This window comes from Propithecus coquereli, unplaced genomic scaffold (genome assembly GCF_000956105.1).
Source record: "Propithecus coquereli isolate 6110/MARCELLA unplaced genomic scaffold, Pcoq_1.0 Scaffold116, whole genome shotgun sequence".
Classification (NCBI taxonomy): Eukaryota; Metazoa; Chordata; class Mammalia; order Primates; family Indriidae; genus Propithecus; species Propithecus coquereli.
The window spans coordinates 3762411-3768965 of NW_012135636.1; positions in this window are offsets into that span (position 1 = coordinate 3762411).

Below are 6555 nucleotides of genomic sequence, written 5' to 3' on the forward strand. Positions count from 1 at the left end.
AGTCTTCAACTGCTTGGATAAGACTCACCCACATTATGGAGGGTAATCTGCTTTACTCAAAGTCTACTAATTTAAATCTTAATCGCATCTTAAAAAAACAAAAAGCACCTTCACAGAGACATTTAGAATAATGTTTGACTAACTATCTGGTTACCATGGCCTAGCCAAGTTGACACACAAAATTAACCATCACAGGCCCACCCCTTTTCAACTTGGCACCCATACAGACCTCCTTAAACCACACTTAATCTTCAAACAAAGATAATAGCAAGGTCATACTGCCACCTAACATGATACAACTATTCTGCATACTCCAGAAATGTACGGAACCTTTCTGCAGAAGAGGATGCAAAGCCCTTGGATCCTGGGCTCGTTCTGCCAACAGATTCTCGTTCTCAGAACAGTGCTCAGGGACGAACCTCACTGAAAAGAACAGTAATGAACTTATGGCCTCCCATGAAATGTCAACATTATGGCTGCTATTTTAAGAGGTCCTTTAATTACATGTTTTCTGGGAAGTAGCTTTGTCACATAACCATTTTCTTTTAGCTGTTGAATTGTCAAATTTAACTCTTATTTCTGACTTTGACACAAATACTATCTATGTAACAGGAAAAAAACACTAAAACTCATGAATTAAATTCAGAATTCCTCTTGCATTTTCTTCCTTTCTCCACGTGATATTTCAGCCTTTTGGGAGAAGGGACAGAAATTTGCATTACACTAAGAGTACTCTGTGCAAATAGCATGATTAGTAAGTATTAATAACTAATTTTGAGGCTTAGGGAAAAGCTAAACAGTAAATTCGTACAAATGAATTTTCCACCTTAAAGACTGTGGCTTAACTGATAATAAATTCAAGAATCCAGTTTCTTGGGAGGAACTTCCCAGTGGGAAAGATAGTGTTGGTAACATTGTACACTAAGGTCCACAATCTTTCCTTCTGCCCTGATTATCATTGCTTTGCCTATATAGCTGCCATCCCTTGGTACCAGTTCTCAGCCTGTTAGGGATGGGGCGCAGTGCTCTGCCGCCCCCACCCCTCCACTCCGCTGTCTGTGGAAAAATTGTCTTCCATGAAACATTGGCAGGGGATGGGGAGCACACAGCAGGAAGTGAGCGGCAAGTGAGGGAAGCTTCATCTTTAGTTACAGCCGCTCCCCTCCCCATTGCTCGCATCACCACCCTGCCTAACCACCCACCCCGGCATCCACCCCTCAATCCACAGAAAAATTGTCTTCCATGAAACCGGTCCCTTGTGCCAAAAAGGTTGGGGACTGCTGTTGTATAGGTTTTTAATGATATCCAGATCTCCTGCTTGGGAAACATAAGATTTCATATTGTTTTTAAAAGAGTATTTAGATATGCTCTATCCTTGCAGGTAATATGTCCTGATCATATTTGTGAAAAGAATATAAGAAATAAGGGAATTAAATGTGTCCCAAAGCTCTCCTGTTATTAACAAAACAAAACCTCATACCAAAAGCAAAGCTAGAGATGAGAAGAGGAACTAAAAGGTGCTTCATCTTAAACCTGGGGTGGCAGAAGTAAAGTGAGTTCACATCTAAGGCTGAAGGAGAGATGACCTGTATCACCCCACCCCATCCTGTGCCAGTCCAGTGGGTACCATGAACTGCAATGGTGAGATACCCACCAGGTGACAGCCTTCAGAAAAAAGACTTTTTGACACATAAAGCTCATTGATTCTGACCCTTGTTAGTAAGTGCTCTATAGTAAGTGTCCATGCTGGGGTAAAGAATGTCACCCCAAAAGTCATACCCATCCAGAACCTCAGCATGTGACCTTTGGAAATAGTGTCTTTGTAGATATAATGAGTTATGCTATGGTAAAGTCATACTGGATTAGGGTGGACCACCCTAAATCTGATGACTGGTGTCCTTATAAGAAGACTCTGAAGACACAGAGAAGAATGCCATATGAAGACCGAGGAAGATTGAAGTGAAGCATCCACAAGCCAAGGAATGCCAAGGATTTCTGGCAACCACCAGAGGCTAGAAGAAGCAAAGAAGTATTCTTCCCTAGAGCCTTTGGAGGGAGCATGGCTCTACCAAAACCTTCTTTTCAGACTTCCAGCCTCCAGAACTATGAAAAGATAAACCACCAGGTTTGTGGTAATTTGTTGCAGCAGCCCTAGGAAACTAATACTGTGTTTTTAAATTGGTAATAATTTGCTACTGGAATCTATAGTCTTGTGGTTTTCTAAAATTGTTTATTGGGTTTCTAATTTATAATAGTAATACAGATTCAATACAACAAATCAAAATATAGCAATTTATAAAGCTAAAAGCAAAAGCCCTACTTTTATACCACAAGTCTTACTCTGAATATTTATACTTTTTGAATTTTTCTATGAATATACATATAAGTACTTTTTTAAAACAAAACTGAGATCATCCTGTACATAATGTTTTTCATTTTACTTTTTTTGTTGACTATATTAAGAAATATATGGACATCTTTACATGCCAATATATAGAGATCAACATCTTCCTTTTCATAGGCTACATAATATTCCATTATAGCCACCATCTCACAGTTCACAACATTTTATTCAATGTATATTTATTATATGTTATGTGCTGGGCACAGAATCTTTGTTTTCAAGGAGTGGAAGAGACAAATAAGTAAAAAGGAAGTTATATGGCAATGTGATAAATGCTTCAACAGCCAGAAACACAAGGGACTACAGGGAGAGTGTGCAGGGTATTCCAGGCACACAGGCAGCAGATCATGCAAATGACAGGAAATAAGCAAAAATAATCCTTTGGTTCAAATAAGCAATATCTCATCATTCTCACAGAGACTTCAAAGAAGGAATGATCCACATGAGAGCTCTGGAAGCTTAACCTGGGTCAATTTCCTAGACTTAAACAGAATCATTCTCAAGAAGGATATGTAAAACTATTTAATGATCAGTTGCCTCAGCACAAAGCACTGTGTGGCCTGAGTACTTTTTCAGTTTAAACAAGGATGACTCGCTCTTCCAGTGCTTCATTATCTTAGGGGTCTTGCCCATTGGCATGTGGACCCTAATGAATCATAGTTTAGATTTCTAGGAAGCTTGTTCAAGGATGTAGCACTGAGGTGGGGCTCCCAACAGGTACTACCCTAGCAAGTGAGGCCAAAGAGCATAGCTAAAGTGATCTTAACAGTGTTGAAGAATTATGAAGGCAAAATTCTCAAGCTCAATCTAAATGAGCCCCATAGAAGGATGATTTATTACCAGAGGACAGAGGGATATGATTAGCCTTAATGAAGCACCTCGTAGTTTATGCAAATTGGGTCTGATTCACCACTGATCTTAGACTCAAAATTCCCAATGACTTCTAGTTAATCAACTTTAATCACAGACATGCCTAATGGGCCTTTTGTCTGAGGCCTTGATGTACTGTCTGGCTTTATTATTAGGTGATGGGGAAGGAGGGTACCTGCCTACCATTTGAAACTGAGTGGGATAGACTAGATGCCAGGTCATTTCCCTTTGGGAACGCCTGAAACCTTCCCTCCATGTCATATTTCTTAGTTCCAGTTATTAGAGAGAGAAGCAGTTGTAAGTTGCCACCTCCAATAAGGAAAAAATCTGTAAGCAGAAAAAACTAGGACAGATACCCCCCAAATCAGTTCCAGAATATAAAAGTTGTTTGATAGTCAAGGTGTTAATACAAAAAAAAAAAGTTCTATTTTTAATTCTGTAGAATTTTGGAGTAGATCTGATATGATTAGAGGTTTAGGCTAGCATAGCTTCAGTCCCATAAAAAAACAGAAGCAATGAACACAGAAAATTCTTTTCAGACAATTTTAGCTCACTTGATTTTTGTTTTTAAATCTGAACTAAATATGTAATGGAATTAGTAATCAAAGATATCAAAGATAAATTATCATTGAATTATTCCCTAATAGCGATGCCTCAGTAACTACTTGGAAAATCTTTGTACTCAGGGTGCATACATGAATCCTGGCTGAATGCTGTCTGTCTAAATGTGTCTGTAGCAGTGGAGTCCTGAGTGTGACGAACACTGCATCCAGTTACAAAATCAGTTTATCATCTGCAGGTACAGAGAAATTTCTCAGCTAATTAAGACTTGCCTTATACTCATAATCTCTCATTCCTAGTCTTAGAATATTTTCCACTTGGCAAATTTTGCTTCCTGGCTTTATTGCTGAATCAACCAATAATAGATAATTTTATGTCTCATTTGAATACTGCCAATCTAACTTATTTTGGGGGGAGAGAAAATAGGAGCGTCAATCAAAGCAGTCACATTTCACAGTCTCTCAGACAGCTTTTCAGGAGGAACTCAACTAAATTACATTCCATTCGCTCACTCATTCGGATGGATGTTTATTCAGAGGGCATGGCAGCCAAGAGAGCACGGTCAGTGCAGGGGCTCTGGCTGGTTGCATGCCAAAGGCCTCCTGCACTGCATGGGTAATCCTGGCCTTAGCTGCACCTCTACCTGGATATCTCAAACCCCAGGGTTTTGGCTTCCAAGAACTAATAAAATTTTAAAAGAATGTTGTTAGCCAATCCATATTTACCAACTTTTTATTTGGTCTAGTTAGCAAATTACAGTCATTTCAGAAAAGGACATTTTTAAACACCAAAACAACAGAAAGTTCTTAACTAATTTTTTTAAGTCAAAGCATAGAATTAATACTATGAAAACTTCACTGTGTTGGGATTCTTTTTCCATTTTTTCTTTAAATTGCTGGAAACTTTCTTATAGAAAATACCCTAGAGGAAAAGAACAACTGTTTTCCTCTTGACTCAAGGAAGATGAATAAGGAGGAAAGTACAAGAAATGAATCAGAGTGCGACTTTTGATGCCAGTCTGCCTGTGTCCTTCCCCAGAAAATGTCCCCAGACATAATTTAAGGCATTTTCTATGCCCTGTGACCACTCACTACCTCCCAACCACCACCTCCCAAACTCTCCTGAACAACTCTAAAACCCTATATTGAACACTGTCTTTTTAATAAGTATCATATTTATGCTACTTGATAAATAAATTTTGAGAGAAAACCCCTACTTATGAGCCAACGTAATAAAAGGAAAAAAAACTTATGCTATTTCTCTTTCAAGAAATGTATGCTCTGTAATAAAATACCAGTGTTCTCTCACAACATAAAGTTTTCTTTAAAATAGCTTTTATCTTTCCAGTGCTAATGTTCATCGCCAACAACTCTGTCACAAAACCACCCGATGCCATCTATCATTGTCTTACTTCCTTTCTTGTGCTAAGCACTGTAGGGTTAGAAAAGTAGGCAAAGAGACACAAGCCTTCTGTGTTAGTCTGCTGACAAGTTACTCAACCACTCTGAGACTCTCTTATCTGTAATGTGGAAATATGAATCCTTCTCAACTCAGAGCATTATTGCAAAGATCAGATGAGACATATAGGATACCTTGTAAACTGTGACATTATCTACATGTATGAAGTATGATAGTGTAACAGTAATAGTCACTCCAACTCAAAGCTAACTAATAACTTTCTTATTATACAACGCTGAACTGTATGCTTGCTTAAGAGCCTCCAGGAACTGACCTTGAACAACTAACCCTGAAGCCAAGATTGCAGGACTTCCCCCACCCCCCTAGGAAAAAATACTGAACAGTCAGTCAACCTTCAGTCCTGTTGTGGTCTAGCTGATGCAGGCCAGACCATCAGACGGCCACTACTCAAGATAACCAACAGGACAAGACACGCTGACCTGCGCATAACCAGCTCCTGCACATAGTTTCCCAAAGCTCCTTCTCCTTTAAAACCCTTCGGTCAGCCTGAGGAATTTGAGATGGTCTTCGCGGCAATGGTCCACCATGTCCTCAGGGTGCCAACTCTTGAATAAACCTGCTTTTCCTGTCACCGACACTTGTCTCTCCGGCTTTTTAAGTGACAGTTGCCGGACTTGCATCCAAGTCCAGATGCTTTTTAATAGAAAGTGATGAAAAACCAGTAATAGTATTTCAAAAATAAAATCCAGAGTAATTATGACAACAATGATGATGATGATGACGACAATGATGATGATCATGATGGGGGCAAAATGTAAAAATAAGAAAAACAAATAACATTTCTGTCCCTAGAGAAATTTCTTTGTGCCAGGTATTGCATAAACACTTTTCATGCTATTTTTCATGTCACTCAATCACATAAAGTAGATAGTAACATCATTGCAGTTTAAAAAATGAGGAAACTGAATTATAGAGAATTTGATGGACTTGTCTACTTCACACAACAAGCATAAGGCAGAACTGGGATTCCAGCCCTCGTTCTGTCTGATTCCATAAATTCTTTGACCAAAGCTTAGCAAAAAATTATAAAGCCACCAAAAAGGCCTTTTTTGTTTGTTAAAGCTAGGCTTAGAGCAAAGAGAAAAAAATAAGTAGAGCTTGGCCTAAATCTTAGAGCAGATGGTATAACATTTAACTTATGACAGAAATGAAATAGAAATATTCAACTATTTTGCTTCCTCTTATACCACCACAAAGCATAATTGTCAATCTGGAAAGAATAGAATAAATGCTGTTAAAGA